Genomic DNA, 24691 nt, shown 5'->3' with positions numbered 1-24691 from the left:
TCTTCTGCACAGCCAAGAACATAGTAAGTAAAGCAAGCAGACAGCCCTCAGAATGGGAGAAAATATTTGCAGGTTATACCTCCGATAAAGGTCTAATAACCAGAATCCACAGAGAACTCAAACGTATTAACAAGAAAAGAACATGTGACCCCATCTCAGGGTGGGCAAGGGACTTGAAGAGAAACTTCTCTAAAGAAGACCGACGCAAGATCTACAAACACATGAAAAAAAGCTCATCATCCTTAATCATCAGAGAAATGCAAATCAAAACTACTCTGAGATATCACCTACCCCCAGTAAGAGTAGCCCACATAACAAATCCCAAAACCAGAAATGTTGGCATGGATGTGGAAGAAAGGGCACACTTCTACACTGCTGGTGGGAATGCCCACTAATACGTTCCTTCTGGAAGGATGTTTGGAGAATACCTAGAGACCCAAAAATAGACCTGCCATTCGATCCTATAATTCCTTTACTAGGTTTATACCCAGAAGACCAAAAGTCACAATACAACAAAGACATCTGTACCAGAATATTTATTGCAGCCCAATTCATAATTGCTAAGTCAGCCCAGTCATAATTGCCAAGTGCCCATCGACCCACGAATGGACTAGCAAATTGTGGTACCTGTATACCATGGAATACTGTGCAGCCTTAAAGAAAGATGGAGACTTTACCTCTTTCATGTTTAAATGGATGGAGCTGGAACATATTCTTCTTAGCAAAGTATCTCAGGAATGGAAGAAAAAGTATCTAATGTACTCAGCCCTACTATGAAGCTAAATTATAGCTTTCACATGAAGACTATAACCCAACTATAGCACAAGACTATGGGGAAAGGGCCAAGGAAGGGGAAGGGAGGGGGGAGGTTTTGGTACAGGGAGGGTAATGGGTGGGGCCACATCTATGGTGCATCTTAGAATGGGTACAGGCGATTGCACTAATGTACACAGCTATGATTTAACAATAAAAAAAAGAAAAAAATAGCATCAAAAACAAAACACTTAAAATAAATCCAATGAAAAAAATCTTCCTGAGATAAATTAACAAAGACCTATACAAATGCCGTGTTCCTGAATTAGAAGACTTGTCATTTTTGTCAATACTCAGTTGATCTAAAGAATCAATGCAATCTCAGTCAAAATGCCAGCAAGCATCTTTTACTCATACACACACTCTGTTGAAAGAAAGAGGGCCGTCTACGGCCATAGCACCCTGAACGTGCCTGATGTCATCTGATCTCGAAAGCTAAGCAGGGTCGGGCCTGGTTAGTACTTGGATGGGAGATCGCCTGGGAATACTGGGTGCTACAGTTTAAAGCCTACAGGCTTTAAAAAAAAAAAGAAAGAAAAGAAAGAGAGCAAACACAGAGAGTACGTACGTATCATTCCATTTACATGCAGTTCAAAACCTTATTTATGTTAATAGATGTACAGTATTTATGATAATAGATGCCACAATATTCCTTACCTCTGTGGAAGGAGGGTATTGACGAGAAAGAGACTTGGGAGAGCTTCCGAGATTCTGCAAACATTCTACGACCTGGTTACATGGATGTACATATAAGTTAAAATTCATTAAGATTTATGCACTTGGTTGTCTGAATGTATGTTATGCTTCATTTTTAAATGCTAAATTATTTGATTCTAAAACAAGCAATACAGAGTACCTTGAATTTATACCAATGAAATTTAATGAAATTTTTATCTCACAGATTTAATTCAGTGCTCCAAACCATTAAGAGAATCTTGAATATAATTCCATGATCCCCGGTAATAGCTATTTGTGATTTAAATTGAATAGCATTGAAATGAGAATATAACTTTTGGCACTAGAGAGCTTATACAAATTCGTTGGGTGTTTTATTCACTGAAATCCTCTTAATTTTGGACTCTTGCTGCCTAAATTTATTCATCTTATCACAAGGTTATGATAAAAACTTAGTTGAATGATTCCCTGAAATAGACTAGACCTCATTATCTCCCAAATGACACTATTTTACTCATATTAATCAGATATTTTGTGTTCTTCATATTATCCCTACAGATATTTCTATGCTTATTCTATCTGTTACAAAATGAGATGTATTAAATTTCCACTGTTAATGTACATTTCTTTTAATTTTGTCAATTTTTGAGGCTATAAAGTATATGCAAATTTAAGACAGTTATACTTCATTGTGAATGGACTTATATCCTTAGAAGATGTCCATCTTCATTTCTAATTCATTTAAAGCATACTTTGTTTGGAATTGGGACAGCTTACTTTTGATAATTTGAAAGATAAATTTGTTATATCCTTTTAGTTTGAATGTTTCTGTAACTTTAAATTCAAGGTTTATCTCTTGCAAACAAAATATAGTTCACTATTGGCTTTTTGATCCAGTTAAACAACTATTTTTAACTTTTCTCTTTTTGTTTTTATTGTTGGGGATTCATTGAGGGTACAAGAAACCAGGTTACACTGATTGCATTTGTTAGGTAAAATCCCTCTTATAATTGTGTCTTACCCCCAAAAGGTGTGGCACACACCAAGACCCCCCTTCCTTCTGTCTGCTCTTCCCTTCCCCCACCCTCCCTCCTTCTTTCTCTCTCTGCTTCTACATAGGATTCATGCTTCTCCATTCTTGTGATGCTTTACTAAGAATAATGTCTTCCACTTCCATCCAGGTTAACACGAAGGATGTAAAGTCTCCATTTTTTTTTTAATAGCTGAATAGTAATCCATGGTATACATATACCACAGCTTGTTAATCCATTCCTGGGTTGGTGGGCATTTAGGCTGTTTCCACATTTTGGTGATTGTAAATTGAGCTGTAATAAACAGTCTAGTGCAAGTGTCCTTATGATAAAAGGATTCTTTCTTTTCCTTCTGGGTAGATGCCCAGTAATGGGATTGTGGGATCAAATGAGAGATCTAGCTTGAGTGCTTTGAGGTTTCTCCGTACTTCCTTCCAAAAAGGTTGTATTAGTTTACAGTCCCACCAGCAGTGTAAAAGTGTTCCCTTCTCTCCACATTCATACCACCATCTGCAGTTTTGAGATTTTGCAATGTGGACCATTCTCTCTGGGGTTAGAGGGTATCTCAGGGTGTGTTTTGATTTTCATTTCTCTAATAGATAGGAATGATGAGCATTTTTTCATATATTTGCTAGCCATTCATCTGTCTTCTTTAGAGAAGGTTCTATTCATGTCTCTTGCCCATTGATATATGGGATTGTTGGCTTTTTTCATGTGGATTAATTTGAGTTCTCTATAGAGAACAAAATAGTAAATGGTAGATTTAAACCCAAATATATCAGTAATTAGATTAAATGTAAATGGACTGAATACATTAGAAGATAAAAATTGTTTAACTGGGGTAGAAGCCGGGCCCTGCAGACTAAAGAGGATCTGGTTAGACTGCACGTTGTGGCTTGCATAGTTGTCACCGAGAGGGACTTACTGCAAGCTATTGCCAGATCTGGGTTCTTATTTGGTAAGTAGAAAGTGAGATTTTACTTCATCCGATGTGACAGGACTCGTTGAAACGCTAGGTCAGAAGCACAGTAACCTAGAGAGCAAGAGGAATGAAAGGAAAATTAGAGCAAAGAAACAGATAAAAGAAAACACTCATGTTGTTGTCATTTTCTCCGATTCTACGTTTTTTCCCTAGCCTTCTTTGCTTTATTCTGGATTAAGTGGTATTTTATTATTCCATTTTCCCCTCTATTAGCTTCCTAGCTATACAATATATGTATTTATTCACTATTCTTTTAAAGATAACCATAGCAATCACAAAGTTCACCTTTGTTTTATTAAAACATAACTTAAATTTGCAGATTTGCCAAAGCACAGCACAAGGATCTTTGAACATATTAATTCCATTTGCCCTGTCTTTTGTACTATTATTGCCATGTATTTTAATTCTTTATCTACTTTAAACCCTCTGATGTGCACAGATGCACACGTGCACATGAGCTGTCCTAGATTTTTTAATGGGAGAGTTTGCCTGCAATAAGCTAGTCTGCCATTGTTGAATGTGGAAATCCAAAAAATTCTGTTTTAAATGGTATTAGTAAACCATGATTTGTTCATTGTTCCTAAAGATCACATCTGCTATACCCATGATACAGCTTAGCTGATGATATTTACTTAGGGATTTAATATTTCACCAGTGGTTGCCTTTAAACTTTATTTTATTCACAGGTTGGAAAACTATACATGGCCTATGGACCAAATCAAGCCTGCCTCTTGTTTTTGCATATCGCCTGTGGTTGCTTGCACACTACAGTAAACATACGGCATGGAAAGCCAAAATAGTTACTATCTGGCCCTTTATGGAAGAAGTTCACTGATTCCATCATCAGTTACTTAATTCCATCATCTTCCCATTTTGTAAATCAAGGCTTTTATCCATCCCCAGTTCTCTGGTCTCTTTACCTCTACTCTCTTCATTCCCATCTATTCTGGCTACCACTGGTGGGTTAATAGTCCCACACAGTTCTAACCACCTTGCTCTTCTGCTCAAAAATGATAGTTTTCTACCTTATATTGATACGGGGTGGGTGGCATCCCAGCCATTGCAGCTGGAGCTGAGAGGAGGACCTGTGGTCTCCACCCTGGAGTTGTAGCAGCCTGCAGAGGAATGGGCGGGTTGGAGGGTGGGCAGGGGGGCTGCAGGAGGCGCCAGTGGCCAGAGGGGCAGACAACAGCTAGGGGGACACCTCCAGGTTGTTGTTGGTGTCTCTGCCCAGACCTCTGTCTCCCTTCCTTTGTACTTGCAACTGAATAGGGAACCAACTATTTCCCAGACCTGGTCAATTTCATGAATGGACTGTATCCATGCATTAATGCATTCATTCACCTTGCCCCTAGCAGGAGGGACTGTATCCATTCATTGATACACTCATCATCTTACCCCAGTGGAAGGGACTGTATCCATTCATTGATACACTCATCGGCTTACACCACCACCCCCACCACCACCACCCCTGTGGAAGGGACTGTATCCATTCATTTGTTACCAAGTCCTGGCCTAATGTAACTTACAAAGGACCCAGGCCACTATATATAGACCCTAGACAAAGAACCCAGGAAAAGAGGAGATTTTCTGACTTAAGTCTTTCCCTCTGCCAGGAGCTCTGGTGATTTTTCTGTATTTTTTCTGTAAAATAAATCCGATCTTAGCACTGATCTGTAGTCTGTGGATTCATCCTTTGAATCCCCCAAACCAAGGATCTACTGAAGAAGAAATTCCAGTATCGGTATGAGTTATTTGTGCAGTATATGCTTACTTTATTTTCTTTTTTATGGATACTTCTAATACTATTTATTTTTTTAACTAAAGCACTTACAGTATTCCTTTCTCAAAGGCAGAATCTGTCTTTTATATTCTAAAATTCCTTTTCGCTGTACTATGCATTATAGATAATCAGTACTTATTCATCTTGTAAGAGAAGAAACAGCTTCAAATCCCGGCCCCTTTGGCTGTAAAAGTCACTTAATGATCTAAGTAATTATCAGTCAGTCACATCAGCGAGTCCTCCCCTGGTTCTAATACCGTGAAGGCCATCACGACCCCGGCCAGAAGAAGAAACACCAGATGTACAGCTTGGGAAAGCATCAAACACTGAGTCCTTCAGCTAGAGATCAGAGGGCTGGATGATGGATCGCTAAAGATAGTACCTTTGGGGGAGGGTATAAGAGCTCTGTCAAATTCTGTCAAAGGCAGGCAGGCTTTGAGAATGATCTCCCTGCCTTCCTGGGATTATGACTCTTGGTATAAAGGACAACTTCAACCCACAAAAGTGTTTGGCTCATGCTCTTGGTTCCAGTGCTCTGTTTACAATTTAATTGAATAACAAACTTACTCATTGTTAGAGAATTTAAAACAATTCTTTTTTACTCCACACTAAACATTGCTGGTGTCTGAAATAATACATATTATTTCCAAATCATTTCACTGCAACTTCATTTGAGAAGAATTCACCACCACCTCCACTGGGCTGCTTCCTTCTCTGCCACGAGTGACTCCCACAGGCCCCAATTCTATCCTGCTGTACCCATCTCCTGCCCCCGCCAGCCTTCTCATTTTTGAGACTTCAATCATTTCAGCATTTCTCCTCTAACCATGTCTTTCTCAGTGTTCCTGAGATATATTTTTAATGTTTTTTTTGTCTTGTCCTTTTGTGCAGAAGTCATGATTTAGTACATTTAAAAATCTGCTCTTAGCTGTATTTATAGCCAGCTCCCTTCTGATCTGCCTTTCTATTCCAAAACCATAGAGTTTAACTAGAGGGAAAAATGAATATAAAACCTGGGCAACCTTTACCCTTCTCCTTTATTTTCCTACCCAGAGACTCAAAGCTCTAAATAAAATGATAGATAGTCACCCTAGGTGACTCAACAGAGGTAGACCAGCTCTTGGTAGGTAGGACAAGATACAAGACCCACAGTGCACATGCAAAGTTAGTCAGAAAATCGGTCTCCAATCAATAATTCCTATACCCCCTTGTTTATCACTGAGAGATATTTTCTTAACTCAGAGTTTTGCATAAACTTTTCATTAGGGCATGAGTATTTCCTTTTTTTAATTTTTTTTATTAAATCATAGCTGTGTACATCAATGTGATCATGGGGCACCATACACTGGTTTTGTAGACCATTTGACACATTTTCATCACACTGGGTAACATAGTCTTCCTAAGTTTCACATGTATCCTTGTAAGATGCACCATAGGTGTGGTCCCACCAATCACCCTCCCTCCACCCATCTTCCCCCCTCCCTCCCCTCCCTCTCCCCCTTCCTCATATTCTTAGGTTATAACTGGGTTATAGCTTTCATATGAAAGCCATGAATTAGTTTCATAGTAGGACTGAATACGTTGGATACTTTTTCTTGCATTCTTGAGACACTTTACTAAGAAGAATATGTTCCAGCTCCATCCATGTAAACATGAAAGAGGTAAAGTCTCCATCTTTCTTTAAGGCTGCATAGTATTCCATGGTGTACATATACCACAATTTATTAATCCATTCGTGGATTGATGGGCACTTAGGCTTTTTCCATGACTTAGAAATTATGAATTGGGCTGCAGTAAACATTCTGGTACAAATATCTTTGTTATGTTGTGATTTTTGGTCTTCTGGGTATATGCCTAGTAGAGGAATTATAGGATTGAATGGCAGGTCTATTTTTAGATCTCTAAGTGTTCTCCAAACATCTTTCCAAAAGGAATGTATTAATTTGCATTCCCACCAGCAATGTAGAAGTGTTCCCTTTTCTCCACATCCACGCCAACATCTCTGGTCTTGGGATTTTATGATATGGGCTAGTCTTACTGGAATTAGATGATATCTCAAAATAGTTTTGATTTGCATTTCTCTGATGATTAAAGATGATGAGCAATTTTTCATATGTCTGTAGGCTGTGAAGTTTCTCTTCAAGTCCCTTGCCCAGCCTATGATGGGATCACTTCTTCTTGGCATGAGTATTTCTTAAATATTCATTGGAGTTGTACAAAAATGACTGACTTATGGTAAATTCAGGAAGTTAAAAATCAAATAAAGTTAAACAGGTTTTTCTACTGCAGGTTTTCTCCAAGCCTCCGATGTTCTACCACATATCATGAATCTGCAAGGGAGGCTACATAGCAAGTAACTGTGCCAGGCTCATTTTACCTCACCGTTAGAATGCAGCTTTTAACATCCTGATGAAAACCATTTAGTAAATGCTAATCAAGCTCCTTGGTACAGCTGGATTAAGAAGGGTTTAGTTCTCAGTAGGACATTTATTAAACTATATTCCTCTCATTATTTCTCAGTATTTAAATACTGACACCCTGTAGCTCCCCTAAAAGCTTAATGTCCTGACAGCAGAGCATTCCCAGGAAAATCTGAGCTGCCTGCCTATGAGCTGGCCCAGGGGCTGTGAATTGAAGTGCATGTCCTGATGGTGGCTTACTTCTAACTGCACAAACCTTAGTTTAACCAGCCAAAGCAACTAGAGAAAAGCCTCATTCTATATATTGGAAGTCGTTATAGGTTGTTCTTTTATTTTCAATCACTTAAATGATATTCAGAGTTGAGAAAAGATAGCAAATCACAATGACACCCACCATGATAGTCTTATGTTACGTGTGCCTTCTCCCAACCCCTCCCTTGTCTCTTTTATTTTTTGCCTTAACAGAAAATAGTTCTGCCTGGTTTGTTGTATGTTTCCCTCTTCCCTTTGGGTAAGATTATTGATCATTTGAGTATTGATGAAATGTTTATCATTTCAACCAGCTTGTCATAGAATTTTTTCAAACCTATTTCCCATCTCTAACACCCTGAGGGAGACACATATGATGAGTTCATGAGCAGACACTCACTGTAGCCATTGAAAACCTGTTTAAGACGCAGTCACATGGGCAGTGCCTGTGGTTCAGTGGGTAGGATGCAGCCCTGTATATCAAGGGTGGCGGGTTCGAACCTGGCCCCAGACAAACTGCAACAAAAAAATAGCTGGGCATTGTGGCAGGTGCCTGTAGTCCCAGCTACTCAGGAGGCTGAGGTAAGAGAATCACCTAAGCCTTGGAATTGGAGGTTGCTGTGAGCTGTGACATCACAGCACTCTACTGAGGGTGATAAAGTGAGACTCTGTCTCTAAAAAAAAAAGAAGAAGAAGCAAGAAGTGTGACAAGAAGCAGTCACATCAGTCCAGGAGCAGCCACAAGGCCACTTGTGATGGTCAGAGAAGGCTGGTGGCATACTGCTAAGAAATGAATGACAGGAGAGTGAGGCAAATAAATAAAATAGTTCATATTCAGCTGAATTTTTAAAAACACATTTTCATGCCTGATATTTTACCACCATGGGTGAAAATAGAAATGGCTTCCTCTCAGAAAGTTAAAATATTCTTGTAAAGGGATTGCCCACTTGGAGAACAAGTAAGACATAAAATTGCATCCACATGCATTTTCCTATCACCTTCTTCTGCTTTCCCAGTCTGTGCCACTTATAACATGAGATAAAAAGAGAAACCTGACTGTGATTAATCAATTCCCAATGACTTATCAATCTAATTCCCAGGAATTTATTCTAGAAAAACCATTTAACAAAAAAACAAGTACTATATTTGTGAAGAATTTACCATAATATTTAAAGCAGGAAAAAAAAAAACCATCTAACCTAAGTATTTAACAATAGATAAATGTTAAATAATTTATCTAAGATGTTTGAAGATGTAGGTATGGAAATATTGTATATTTAAAATATATAATTCTTAAACTCTGAATGAAATATATACATATAGCCTGGGAAATTTGAATGGATACACTACGTAATTGGACAACTTTTATCTTATAATTAGTACATCATTTGAGGTGATGGGGTTTATTGCTATTCTTTGCAAAGATGCACACAGGTAAGAAACCATCTTAGCATCTTCATATTTCCTTTGGATCCTAGTTAAGGTTGCATTTAGAAATAAAAATATCATATACAAGTTAAATTTCATATTAAAAGCAATGAATTTTAGGATAATTTGCATAAAATATAATTTGACGTAACAGTTTATTTTTAGCATAATGTATATGCAATACTTGGGACATACTTTTATCCTTCCCCTCAAACTTATTGTTTATCTAAAATTTAAATTTAAGTGGGAATCCAAGACAACAAGGCTAGTGGAGAACTGAGAAAAGAGGCTAGTGCTCGGAAGGGAAAAAACATTTAACTCTAGTGACTCATCATCATCTCGTTCATGCCCCAGAGGGTATGTTGAACTTGGTTTGTTACTATCAGTATGGAGCTTACCATACCTGGTAGATTTACACAACAAGCTTCTCCCATGACCAGCTCATTCTCTTATGCCTTCGACTAGACATTGATCCTTCATGTGGCCAGACACAGCCAATTTAGAAGAAATGGTTTCATCTTACAAATGTGGTCACAAAGATTATATGCAGCAATAAAGGTTTGAACTGCTTTTCTCAGATGGAAAGTAGCGAGTGCTTATGCTTTTTGGAACTCCCTTCCATGACAACAATTCAAAAGAAAAAAATAAAGATAAAATATAAACTGGGCACAACGGCATGAATTTGTAAGCTACTGAGGAGGCTGAGGTGGGAGAATGCAGGCAGAATGAGGACCAAAGATCCCATTCTTAGCAAAAGAAAATACCCCCAGAAAAAGGGAAAAATTAAAAAGTAAGCTGAGTGAGGCAGAACAAAGCAAAGTCACCTAGTTTAACTTTAAACCAGCCACTGCTCAATTTCTTATCTGAGCAAGTTTCCTGCTTTTCCTAGAACTCTGGCCTATTGGGGTTAGAGCTTACAAACATCCCTGCTGGCTCTGTAAACACTCTGGAGAAAATAATGACCACAGAAGATGTTGTGGCAAGGTCTGGAAAGATACATTAACTAGGCCGTTTCCTGCCCAGTTAAGAGTCAAAGCAAATACCCATTGTGGAGATTTATGTTGGGCTGCGGCAGAGATCCAGGGAACAGCTCCAGCCCTAAAATATGGGCAGGAGGGCTTATATCCCTTACTGCAGAGGAAGACCCTCTGTGGTGGGGATGAGAGGAAAATTACTCTCTCCCACCAATTCTTCAGAAGATATTGACACCAGTGGAGTTTTACTCCGCAGTGAACTAGTGGTGTTTAACACCTCCCTAGGAATCTGTGTGTGTGACCTCAGAGAGGAGGCTGCCACACACAAGACTCAGGTTCCAAATTTCTCAAGACTGCTCAGATCCTTAAAGTCAATAATTGTAGATAAAATAGGGGCTTATATGCTCACTCAGAGAAATTGCTGGTATCTTTGTCCCCTCCCTCAGCTTACCCTCTGGGCCAATAGCCTACATAAAAGCTGAATGGAACTGACACTCAAGCCACCGTCAGAACCCCACAAGTGGATAGTGGTCCCCTGAGTTCCCACCTTTGAAAACTCTATTCTGTGTATTTTGTCTCTTTCTTTTTTGTTTCTAACTTTATATTTCTTCAGTCAGTTGCCACCATATCCACGGGTCTTTACAGAACCTGCCCCCGGGGCAGGACCCTGGCAGGAGAATCACTTGAGCCCAGGAATTCAAGACCAGAGTGGGCAACATAGCAAGACCCCATCTCTTAAAATAAATGTATGTATATATGTGTGGTGCTTCTATCATGCTAACCTTAAAAATTAGTGTATCTATGTACAAACCAGCTGTTTGTAGCTATACTTTGGGGGCATTGCTAGAGGAGATAAAATGGTTCATAGAAATGGGATTACAGGAAGAACATTAAAATTTAATGTAACTATTATTATCTTTTCAAATTTCTAAGTAATTTCTTCAATAACCACACCAGTAGTCTGGTTATATAAGTTGTTCAAGGTCACACCTACCTTGTGGCTTCCCCTTAAAAAGAATAATTGAAATTTTCCAATTTTCATTTCTCTTACCAATGCAGAAAGGTAACTCCAGACCAACCACTGACAGCTGCAGACTGACTTATGAGGACTAGAAAGTTCCTGATAAGTGTGAGGCCAAAGACTAGTCATTTTGTAATTTTTGACATTTCATTTTCTGCAAAACTCTGAGATTAATTCAAGGATTATGATTATTATATATGTATTGATTTCAGCTAAAAATAAAGAATATTTAATTACAAATTACACCAATTTCCATTTTACAAGTCAATAACTTTTTGCTATGGCAGCCTAAACTTTGCCTTCAGGTGATTACATGTTGATGGAGGTGGAAAAAAATATGGTTTTCCATAGAAATAACCCATCAAGGGCGGCGCCTGTGGCTCAGTGAATAGGACACCAGCCCCATATACCAAGGATGGCAGATTCAAACCCGGCTCCAGCCAAACTGCAACAACAACAACAACAACAACAAAAATAGCGAGGCATTGTGGCAGGTGCCTGTAGTCCCAGCTACTTGGGAGGCTGAGGCAACAGAATTGCCTAAGCCCAAGAGCTGGAGGTTGCTGTGAGCTGTGACACCACAGCACTCTACCAAGGGTGACAAAGTGAGACTCTGTCTCTATAAAAAAAGAAAGATAGAAAGAAAGAAATAACCTATCAAGCAAAGACTCAAAAACAAATCCCCTCTCTGTTTTTTTCTTCTACAGACAAGAGATCTAAATCACTGTTAGAGAAACTGGAAGCTTAAAGTGGTGACTAGGGACAATATGTTATTCTTTGGGCTGCTGTATTAGCTTCACTATGCATCAAAAGCTCGGCTAACATCAAGAACCCAAAGTAATGAAGCCTGCACATAAATTGTAATCCTTTATCAGGTAAGATGGAGAAATACTGTTTCCATACCAGTTTAAAAACATTTTGGGAATTGTTAACAAGGAACTAGTTTCTTTCCCTGCCCTCGAATGCTGTTCCAAAAATCGCAACTGCTTTTGCTCTATCCAAGGTAAAATGACATTAACCTAAAAGCAGGAGAGATGGACTCACAGAACACTTACATTGTATTCCATTCCCACAGTCTTGTCTCTTCTTTTCAAGGGAAGGGGGGCATCTTGTGGCACAAACACAACTTGCTTCCATATGCTTACCTTCCCCATGAGCAAAACGGTTTGGAAAATGGCATCTGGTTGTGAGCAACTACGCGTATTTTACAATTTCCTTTCCCTCTAGGACAAGTTCCTCTCTCACCCACTGGTGGCTGCTATTGCTGTCAGGAGAGAGACAGCAATGGGAGGAAGGTGCTTGGTTAATTAAACATAACCTGACAACTAAACCAGCAAAATGAGGTACCCCCTGCACGGGGAGCTCTCACTGCTCCCCATTCCACTCTCTCTCTATTCCCCTCTGTCCCGATTCCACTTTTGGGGCGGGAGGGGACACTTATTCTTAGAATTCTTGAGATTTTTCTTTCCTTGCTTACTTAGCCTAAGAGATTAACCTTCCTGTAATTACAAACACTTGCTTCTTAAGCACTTGGCCTATTTCTGGGAGAGAGAATGGTAGATGCAGGCTTAGAGAAGTTCCGTGCTAGAGTTTTAAACAGTCCAGGAAAGGAGAAAACCCTATCCTTTAATTGTAAACATTTGGCTTCACAGGAGATCTGGCTCAGAGAGGAAGAGCATTTTCTTTTCCTTGTCAGTGACCTACAAGATGGAATTGGGTCAGTGTTTTCTCCTTGCACTGAAATCATGTCACCAGGTGTGGCAGACACACACATGTGCAAGACACAGCAACCCACACATTCCGCTGTTTTCTGGCCTGTCTAATCACAACCTACCACCTTTGAGGCAGCATCAAAAGGCCTGCAAAGATATTTTAAACCATCTCTACTCACATCAGTCATTTCTAATTCCTCCCTACTCCCCTTTGTAAAAATATCTTTGGTGCACCACTTACTTCACCAAGCAGATCATTTACTACGGTGAATGTGTGGGCATTTCTCCAGGTCATGAAATTAAATGTCAACATAGTGTCTTCTGTGTAAATGTATCTATTTTTTTTAATCCCACAATTATTAAGCACTTTTTGTTTCTAACATTCCATAACAAATGCTTGTGCAAATGTGTTGAATAATGACAGGTAGTTCTTTCTGTAAAATTAACATTATGTAAATCTTTATGCATGTTTCTAACTTTTCTTAAGAAAATTTTCCTAAATGTTACATTTCTGGGTAAAACACTATGAATAGTTCACAAATTTTCAAATACCACATCCATTGCCAAATTAATCATCTGAAAGATTGTACTAATTTATGTTCCTTTGGGCAATGCTTCTGCATACCAGCTGAAGTTTTATCGGGTTTTTAAATTGTGTTATTGTGATAGATGAGAAACGGTGTTTTATTATTGAAACATGAATCTGTGTGATTCCTAGTGCGTAGAATATTTACGTCTTGCTCTGTAACAGTCTTTTCTTTTTCTTGTACTTATTCAAGCCCTTTGCTTATTTTTTTGTTTATCTTTTTTATATTACTTGATATAATCTTTGGATGTTTGAAGAAAATCAATTCTTTATTCTATAAGAAGAAAATATGCATCTTTCTAATCTGGGGAAATGCTATCTCCAATCTTCCTTTTCCACAAGCCAGAAGCCCTAGAGTCATTTTTCACTCCCATATCCAATTCAATTGTAAATACTATGGGCCCTTATCTGGCCAGTTCTTTCCAGCTGCACCCAAGTTAGTAACCTTTATCTAAGTCATAATTATTTCTTGCCTGATCATTCTATCTACATCTGTCTTCTAAAACAAACAAATAATTGCATGTTGTCAATGGAATAGAAATATTATAGTCTATTTAATTACTTCACTATTTTTCAGTATATTATTTCTGTTTTTTTAATATTAAACATAATCAGTGCTGAAATAAACCAGTCACAAAAATATGTATTGTATGATTCCACTTACATGAGGTAAGTAGTCAGAGTCATAGGATCTTAGTCTGCAGGAATCATGAGTTGACTTTTGTTCTTGTGAAGTCTGAGATATCTAGCTGTTATTTTATAATCACATGTGCTGCAAAGACTAGCGTCATTTAAAAGCATTCATTTTAACTCATTGTTGCCTGGGCCTTGAGATTATATAAATATGCTTTTCGAAAGGATTCAATAACTTTAGCTGGCTTTTAAAAATGTTAACATTAAAAAGAAAGAACACCATATGTAAATGAAATCTTTTAGCCAAAATTTGCATTTTTTTTTTTTTTTTGTAGAGAAGAGTCTCACTTTATGGCCCTTGGTAGAGTGCCGTGGCCTCACACAGCTCACAGCAACCTCCAACTCCTGGGCTTAAGCGATTCTCTTGCCTCAGCCTCCCGAGTAGCTGGGACTACAGGCGCCCGCCACAACGCCCGGCTATTTTTTGGTTGCAGTTTGGCCGCGGCCAGGTTTGAACCCGTCACCCTCGGTATGGCGCCCTACCGACTGAGCCACAGGCGCCGCCCAAAATTTGCATTTTTAATATGGCAGTCTATTATACCATGCTACCACCTGTTTAAAATGAGTTGCTCATAGTTCAGTAAGATTCAGGTACCGTGAACCATTTATAATGTAAGATGGAATTATTACATTTGATGATTATTAAAGCTGCAAGCTGAATTAAATGAAAAGCTCCATCTGTTACTGTCCGCCTTTCACCCCTCCATGAAGGAAACGTGAAAGGGAAGCAAGGTAGATCCTGCTCTAAGCAGTTGTCCCGAACCAAAGTTCCCGTTTGGCAGGAACGATGTGTCATTTTTTTTGTGTCATCCACGGTAGTGTGTGTGGAGTAGGTGTCCAATTAACATTTGTGGAACTTAATCAAAGTCTATTTAGCTGTAAAGAAAAATGTCAATACATTTGCACAAGCATTTATTATGGAATGTTAGAAACAAAAAACGGCTTACTTTCTGGCAACTTCAAGTAACCACAAGACAGAAAGTAACAAACAATAAGAGGAAAGAGATTAACTGCTAGAAAAATACATGTACTTTACTATTGAAGTGGGGTCAGTAGTTACCTTTAGGCCAGAGAATGGCTTAGAATTATAGATAAATTAAAATTCATTGGTTTACTAACTTAAGAGAGTAAATTTGGAGCAGCAGATACAGCTTTTTTAACTGAAACAGACTGGTAAGCAATCACTTACCAAAGAAAGAAAGCAGGATTACCAATTATAAAGTAAGTACTCTAAGTAACGTATTAACTGCTGGTAGCATTTTTCTCCTACAGCAAAATGTTATAATTGATGTGTATAATAATTTAGAAAAGATTCAATGCCACAAGAATGTTTATAGGTAACACAGCATTAGATGCTACAGGGGTTTAAAAGTGACTAAGACATAAACTTGGCTGACAATAACCTAAAAGTCCAAAAGAGAAGAGGAGAAAAGTACACAGCTATAGGTAGAGGCGGACTATGGAGTTCACTCAGCATCAGGAATGTGAACGAGAGACTAATGGGAAAGATGTGGCTCATGGAAGGATTTTAATGTTTTTCCAGGTAAGGAAAAAAATCAGCACACATTGCCAGGTTAGCTGAAGTATCAGAGTAAGTTTAGGGTTAATGAAACATATAAATGGAAAGGTAGTCTGGTGCCAAGCTATTGAAGGCAAACATTCTAAGATGAAGATTTTTTTTTTAACTTGGTAAGGGTGGACATTTGAGAGTCATAGAAGAATGTGGAGTGGGGAAATAACATGATAAGAATTTTGGTAGTGAAAAGGTTGAGCAATATTGTATAGACCTTATTTCTCAAAGTATGGCTTCTGGGCCAGCAGCATCAATCTCTAATGGTACCAGCCAGCTTGTTAGAAATACAGGCTCTCGGACCCCACCCCAGATGTGCAGAGTCAGAATCTGCATGCTGAAAATGTCCTTGGTTAATATGTGGTGCACGAAAGTTTGAGAAGAATAGGTATAGAATAGCCTGGATGGGGAAGGATTCTGGAAAAGGAAAACCAGTTAACAGTTCATTGCAATGGTACAATTGAGAGAGAATGAAAAGTAGAAAACAACTGCTCCCTTGCCCCACTTATGCATAGAAGTCCTTCCTGCAAGCGCAGGAAGCATCTTAAGTCAGTAGTCCCCCCTCTGCAAACTTGCTATTCATTAGAATTCTGGCCCTTTCTTTTTGAAGCCCTGGACTTCCTTATCCCACCGAGTTTCATCATCTCCTTTTTCACCATGTGTTGAGGTCCCAGCTTCCCCTGAACCAAATTTATGAAGGTTCTTTGTTCTCCTCACCGAATCATCCATCTGCAGCTAGGAAACTGATTGTAAGGAACACGGAAAAGCAATTTGATAAGTCATGACCTAAATCACTACATTCAACCTGAACCTGAATCCCAGCTACCATCGAAGACAATATTTCTGCCTAAGGGTTTTGTTTTGTTGAAAGCACTTTGATGCATTTTAGAACCTCTTTTCTCCTTTAGTGAAATATTTTACAGAAGGTTGTACTTTATAAGCCATCATGCCAAGAAGGTGCTCACTACCCCTGTGCCAAGCCCCAGAACTCCCCAACATAACCTTTCCAACTGGCTTACTTTTGCATATGCTGTTCCCTCTACCATGTATGCCCTTCCAGCCATCCCATTGCTCCCATCTCACAAACTCCTATTCATCCCTCATTATCTCTTCTAAGTGGTATACAAACCCCTCTCTGCTCCCTGCACAGTTAACTGAGCCTTCTTCCACATTCCTGTCCTTGTTAGGGAGAACCTAGGCCTCCCCTCAGTAGATTGTCCATGACGGAGTGACTACGCAGTTCCTAAAACAAGCTGCAGGCTGTAGATTATAATCTAAAACAATGAATATAGCTAAAAGAGCACACTGAAAGAAAAAATAAATAAAAGGGAGAAAGGGGGGAAAGCAAGAAATACTCTGAATATATTCACAATTTTCTCTACATTAATATCTGGTCATTTTCTCATTTGAAAATAAGAATGTCTGGAGGCAGAGCAAGATGGCAGCCGAGTAACAGCTTCTTTGCATCTGGGCACTGTGAGTCTGGGGAGATAGGACTCCAGGCATCTCTGACTGGTGGGATCTGCCTATCATCACCCCTGTAAGGATACAGTGAGTCAGCAAGAGACTTCTGGACCCTAAGAGGAGGACTAAAACAGTGGAAAAACGTCCACAGGCACGAGAACTTAAAGAGCAAGAGGAAGTGAAAGGAAAATTAGGGCAAGGAAACAGATAAAAGAAATCACTCATGAGGAAGAATCAGCAGAAAACTCCAGGCAACATGAAGAACCAGTCCAGAACAACCCCGCCAAGGGACCATGAGGTAGCTACTGCAGAGGATTCCACCTATAAAGAAATGTTAGGAATGACAGAAAGGGAATTTAGAATAAACATGTTGAAAACAATGAAAGAAATGATGGAAACAATGAAGGAAACTGCTAATAAAGTGGAAAATAACCAAAAGGAAATCCAAAAACAGAATCAAATAAGAGATGAATGATATGAAGAATATAAAAAGGATATAGCAGAGCTGAAGGAACTGAAATAGTCAATTAGGGAACTTAAAGATGCAATGGAAAGTATCCGCAACAGGTTAGACCATGCAGAAGAAAGAATTTCAGAGGTAGAAGACAAAGTTCTTGAGATAACTCAGATAGTAAAAGAGGCAGAAAAGAAGAGAGAGAAAGCAGAACGTTCACTGTCAGAATTATGGCACTTTATGAAGCGTTCCAACATACGAGTTATAGGAATTCCAGAAGGGGAAGAAGAATGCCCCAGAGGAATGGAAGCCATACTAGAGAATATTATAAAAGAAAATTTCCCAAATATCACCAAAGATTCCGACACACTGCTTTCAGAGGGATATCGGACCCCAGGTCGCCTCAACTCTAACGGAGCTTCTCCAAGACACATTGTGATGAACCTGTCCAAAGTCAAGACAAAAGAAAAGATTCTGCAAGCTGCCAGGAGTAAGTGCCAGTTGACCTACAGGGGCAAATCTATCAGATTGACCTCAGAGTTCTCTAATGAAACTTTCCAAGCAAGAAGACAATGGTCATCTACCTTTAATCTACTTAAATAGAACAATTTCCAGCCCAGAATTCTGTACCATGCTAAGCTAAGCTTCAAAATTGACGGAGAAATCAAATCATTTACAGATATACAAACATTGAGGAAATTCACCACAACAAGACCAGCTCTACAAGAAATACTTCAACCTGTTCTGCACACTGACCACCACAATGGATCAGCAGCAAAGTAAGAACTCAGAAATTAAAGGACAGAACCTAACCTCCACACTGATGCAAAAGATAAAACTAAGCAATGGACTCTCACAAAATAAGATGAATAGAATACTACCACACTTATCAATTATCTCAATAAATGTTAATGGCTTGAATTCCCCACTGAAGAGACATAGATTGGTTGACTGGATTAAAAAACACAAGCCATCCATTTGCTGTCTGCAAGAACACACCTGGCTTCAAAAGACAAATTAAAGCTCCGAGTCAAGGGTTGGAAGACAATTTTTCAGGCAAATGGAATTCAGAAGAAAAGAGGAGTTGCAATCTTATTTTCAGATACATGGGGATTTAAAGCAACTAAAGTCAAAACAGACAAAGATGGTCACTTTATATTGGTCAAGGGAAAAATACAACAAGAAGACATTTCCATTCTAAATATTTATGCACCCAATTTAAATGCTCCCAGATTCTTGAAACAGACCTTACTCAGTCTGAGCAATATGATATCTGATAATATCATAATAACAGGGGACTTTAACAATCCTCTTACAGAGCTGAACAGATCCTCTAAACAGAAATTAAACAAGGATATAAGAGATTTAAATGAGACCCTAGAACAACTGTGCTTGACAGACGCATATAGAACACTCCACCCCAAAGATAAAGAACATACATTCTTCTCATCACCCCATGGAACATTCTCCAAAATTGATCATATCCTGGGACACAAAACAAATATCAACAGAATCAAAAGAATTGAAATTTTACCTTGTATCTTCTCAGACCATAAGGCACTAAAGGTGGAACTTAACTCTAACAAAAATGCTCGACCCCACCCAAAGGCATGGAAATTAAACAATCTTCTGTTGAAGAACAGATGGGTGCAGGAAGAAATAAAACAGGAAATCATTAACTTCCTTGAGCATAACAACAATGAAGACACAAGCTACCAAAACCTGTGGGATACTGCAAAAGCAGTTTTGAGAGGAAAATTCATCGCTTTAGATGCCTACATTGGAAAAACAGAAAGAGAGAGCATCAACAATCTCACAAGAGATCTTATGGAATTGGAAAAAGAAGAACAATCTAAGCCTAAACTCAGTAGAAGAAAAGAAATATCCAAAAGCAAATCAGAGATCAATGAAATTGAAAACAAAAGAATCATTCAGAAAATTAATGAAACAGGAGTTGGTTTTTTGAAAAAATAAATAAAATAGATAAACCTTTGCCCAGAATAACCAGAAATAGAAAAGTAAAATCTCTAGTAACCGCAATCAGAAATGATAAAGGGGAAATAACAACTGATCCCACAGAGATACAAGAGATCATCTCTGAATACTACCAGAAACTCTATGCCCAGAAATTTGACAATGTGAAGGAAATGGATCAATATTTGGAATCACACCCTCTCCCTAGACTTACCCAGGAAGAAATAGAGCTCCTGAACAGACCAATTTCAAGCACTGAGATCAAAGAAACAATAAAAAATCTTCCAACCAAAAAATGCCCTGGTCCAGGTGGCTTCACTCCAGAATTCTATCAAACCTTCAAGGAAGAGCTTATTCCTGTACTGCAGAAATTATTCCAAAAAATTGAGGAAGAAGGAATCTTCCCCAACACATTCTATGAAGCAAACATCACCCTGATACCAAAACCAGGAAAAGACCCAAACAAAAAGGAGACTTTCAGACCAATCTCACTTATGAATATAGATGCAAAAATTCTCAACAAAATCCTAGCCAATAGATTACAACTTATCATCAAAAAAGTCATTCATCATGATCAAGTAGGCTTCATCCCAGGGATGCAAGGCTGGTTTAACATAAGCAAGTCCAGAAATGTTATCCACCATATTAACAGAGGCAAAAATAAAGATCACATGATCCTCTCAATAAATGCAGATAAAGCATTTGATAAAATCCAGCATCCTTTTTTAATTAGAACACTGAAGAGTATAGGCATAGGTGGCACATTTCTAAAACTGATTGAAGCTATCTATGACAAACCCACAGCCAATATTTTACTGAATGGAGTAAAATTGAAAGCTTTTCCTCTTAGAACTGGAACCAGACAAGGTTGTCCTCTGTCACATTTACTATTCAACATAGTGCTGGAAGTTCTAGCCAATACAATTAGGCAAGACAAGGAAATAAAGGGAATCCAAATGGGAGCAGAGGAGGTCAAACTCTCCCTCTTTGCTGACGACATCATCTTATACTTAGAGAACCCCAAAGACTCAACCACAAGACTCCTAGAAGTCATCGAAAAATACAGTAATGTTTTAGGATATAAAATCAATGTCCACAAGTCAGTAGCCTTTGTATACACCAATAACAGTCAAGATGAGAAGCTAATTAAGGACACAACTCCCTTCACCATAGTTTCAAAGAAAATGAAATACCTAGGAGTATACCTAACGAAGGAGGTGAAGGACCTGTATAAAGAAAACTATGAAATCCTCAGAAAGGAAATAGCAGACGATATTAACAAATGGAAGAACATACCATGCTCATGGATGGGAAGAATCAACATTGTTAAAATGTCTATACTTCCCAAAGCAATCTACCTATTCAATGCCATTCCTATCAAAATACCAACATCATACTTTCAAGATTTGGAAAAAATGATTCTGCATTTTGTATGGAACCGGAAAAAAACCCGTATAGCTAAGGCACTTCTTAGTAATAAAAATAAAGCTGGGGGCATCAGCATACCAGATTTTAGTCTGTACTGCAAAGCCATAGTGGTCAAGACAGCATGGTACTGGCACAAAAACAGAGACATAGACACTTGGAATCGAATTGAAAACCAAGAAATGAAACTAACATCCTACAACCACCTAATCTTCGATAAACCAAACAAGAACATACCTTGGGGGAAAGACTCCCTATTCAATAAATGGTGTTGGGAGAACTGGATGTCTACATGTAAAAGACTGAAACTGGACCCACACCTTTCCCCACTCACAAAAATTGATTCAAGATGGATAAAGGACTTAAATTTAAGGCATGAAACAATAAAAACCCTCATAGAAAGCATAGGAAAAACACTGGAAGATATTGGCCTGGGGAAAGACTTCATGAAGAAGACTGCCATGGCAATTGCAACAACAACAAAAATAAACAAATGGGACTTCATTAAACTGAAAAGCTTCTGTACAGCTAAGGAGACAATAACCAAAGCAAAGAGACAACCTACACAATGGGAAAGGATATTTGCATATTTTCAATCAGACAAAAGCTTGATAACTAGGATCTATAGAGAACTCAAATTAATCCACATGAAAAAAGCCAACAATCCCTTATATCAATGGGCAAGAGACAGGAATAGAACTTTCTCTAAAGACGACAGACGAATGGCTAACAAACACATGAAAAAATGTTCATCATCTCTATATATTAGAGAAATGCGAATCAAAAGAACCCTGAGATATCATCTAACCCCAGTGAGAATGGCCCACATCACAAAATCTCAAACCTGCAGATGCTGGCGTGGATGTGGAGAGAAGGGAACACTTTTACACTGCTGGTGGGACTGCAAACTAGTACAACCTTTCTGGAAGGAAGTATGGAGAAACCTCAAAGCACTCAAGCTAGACCTCCCATTTGATCCTGCAATCCCATTACTGGGCATCTACCCAGAAGGAAAAAAAAATCCTTTCATCATAAGGACACTTGTACTAGACTGTTTATTGCAGCTCAATTTACAATCGCCAAAATGTGGAAAGAGCCTAAATGCCCACCAACCAGGAATGGATTAACAAGCTGTGGTATATGTATACCATGGAATACTATTCAGCCATTAAAAAAAATGGAGACTTTACATCCTTCATATTAACCCGGATGGAAGTGGAAGACATTATTCTTAGTAAAGCATCACAAGAATGGAGAAGCATGAATCCTATGTACTCAATTTTGATATGAGGACAGTTAATGACAATTAAGTTTATGGGGGGGAGGAAAAGCAGAAAGAGGGACGGAGGGAGGGGGGTGAGGCCTTGGTGTGTGTCACACTTTATGGGGGCAAGACATGATTGCAAGAGGGACTTTACCTAACAATTGCAATCAGTGTAACCTGGCTTATTGTACCCTCAATGAATCCCCAATAAAAAAAAAAAAAAGAAAAGAAAAGAAAATGCCAGGACGGCTATGTTAACCAGTGTGATGAAAATATGTCAAATTGTATATAAAACCAGCATATGGTGCCCCATGATTGCATTAATGTATACAGCTATGATTTAATAAAAAAAAAAACTGGGGGGGGGCAAATGATAGGGGCAGAAACACTAGCAAAAATAAAGTTCTTATTATTAAAAAAAAAGAAAATAAGAATGTTTAATGAGATATTCTTTAGTACTCTATAATTAAAGAATAATATAATGGCTGGAATTTACTTAAGTTGTTAATGTCATATAGCCCAATTCTTTTACACCTTATCAAAAAACCACAATACTTCATTTTCAAGAGGTTTTCTTCTACTACTAGTTTTACTATCTGCACTTTTAAAATAATTTAGTATTCTATTGCAAGTCAGGCAGTTGCTTAAATTGCAACATAAATCTCACCAGAGAATGCAAAGTTATCAAGCAAAATAGCTTCACTTTCAAACCAGCATTTTACTGGGTTTGGATAGTAGGCACAGAGCTTTGAAAAAAAACGCGTGTGTTTCACAGTAAACCCATTGCTAGAGGTATGAAATTGGTAGGTTTTCTAATGTGGACTCCCAGTTATTTTAACTCCAAGTTGTCATACTAAAAATGAAGTTACTTTTCAGAACAAATTTTTGAACTATTGATCTATAGCAAGATATGCTTTGGATGCAGCTGAGATAATCTGCATCTTTGTCCAAAGAACTAATTTATGTACAGCAATAAAAATGAGACAGCCAAGTGCTGAAAGCTGTTCACTGCTGAGTTGATCGCAACCCACTGCCACAGTGGAGGCTTCAGGGAATGGTTCAGCAGGGGCCTCTAAAAGCCTCCTTCTACTTCAACTGTACTTACTGCAAAGAGCTTGTCCACCACTCGATGAGTTCCAAGCCTAGTTCAAATAAAAGTACAATCTAATTAAAGCACACACACAAGCACCCACATGCAGAGCTCACCCTACCTACTGGGTAAGGGTAAGATAGACACACTGTATAAAATTCGTTTCATCCTTCTCTAGGCCCCTATTTCTCTGATAGTGAAAAATATATATATTTACAGTTTTAAACAGAGGCCTAATTGTAATCTAACTCAGTCTCATTTGGGTAATGGTCAATGATCCAGATTTCTAACTTTCCATCCTCCTTTCCAAGGTGGCATCTGGGTGCAGGTGAAGCTTGTACAGGCTCCCACAGTGAGAGGGGCCCAGGGTTCACCTGCAGCCCTTGCAGTAAGTCACACCGTTACTTGTTCATCAGGGCTGGTGCTTCCTGGTTCTTTTGAAGTTCTCACGGTCAGGGCATCTTCCTCCTGAGCCCGACTCTCTGCAGCTCAACTTCTTTCAGCATTTCTGCTCTCTCCTGGAAGGGCTGGGAACCCTTCCTTCTCCACATTTTGCAGGGCTCTGTGAAACTGCCCTAAACCCACCTCCCTATAGCCTTCTCAACCATTAACAAAACTATTGTTCACCCCACACCGTGTAATTCCATAACTGTACCAAACAAAGGGGCATACAGATTTTTCCAGGCTACCCACCTGTAGTAGGAAGAATAAGGGCTCAGCCCCTGAAAGGTGTCCATGTCCTAATCCTCAAAACCTCTGAATATATTACCTGGCAAGAGGGAATAAAGGTTGCAGAAAGAATCAAGGTTACCAATAAGGTGACTTTGAGATGAGAGGGTTATCTTAGATTGTGTGGATGAGTCCAAAGTAATCAAAAGTGCCCTTAAAAGTGGAGACAGGAGGCAGAAGTATCAGTTACACTGATGTGATATGAAAAGAAATCAACCAGACCATCGCTGCCTACGAAGGTGAAGGGAGGGAGCACAAGCCGGTGAATGCAGGCAGCCTCTAGCAGGTGGGAAAGGCAAGGAAATGGATTCTCTGTTAGAGCGTTCAGAAGGAAACGCAGCCTTACCAACATCT

At 38.8% G+C, this 24691-nt stretch overlaps 1 pseudogene; it reads left to right on the top strand.

Annotated features, from left to right (window-relative positions):
* Positions 1-1197: 1197 nt before the first annotated feature.
* Positions 1198-1316, top strand: LOC128584997 (uncharacterized; annotated as a pseudogene).
* The last annotated feature ends 23375 nt before the right edge of the window (positions 1317-24691 follow it).

Source organism: Nycticebus coucang, chromosome 4, assembly GCF_027406575.1.
Source record: "Nycticebus coucang isolate mNycCou1 chromosome 4, mNycCou1.pri, whole genome shotgun sequence".
NCBI classification, from domain to species: domain Eukaryota; kingdom Metazoa; phylum Chordata; class Mammalia; order Primates; family Lorisidae; genus Nycticebus; species Nycticebus coucang.
Note: the sequence above shows the minus strand (reverse complement) of the source record. Positions and strands in the feature narration are given on the sequence as shown.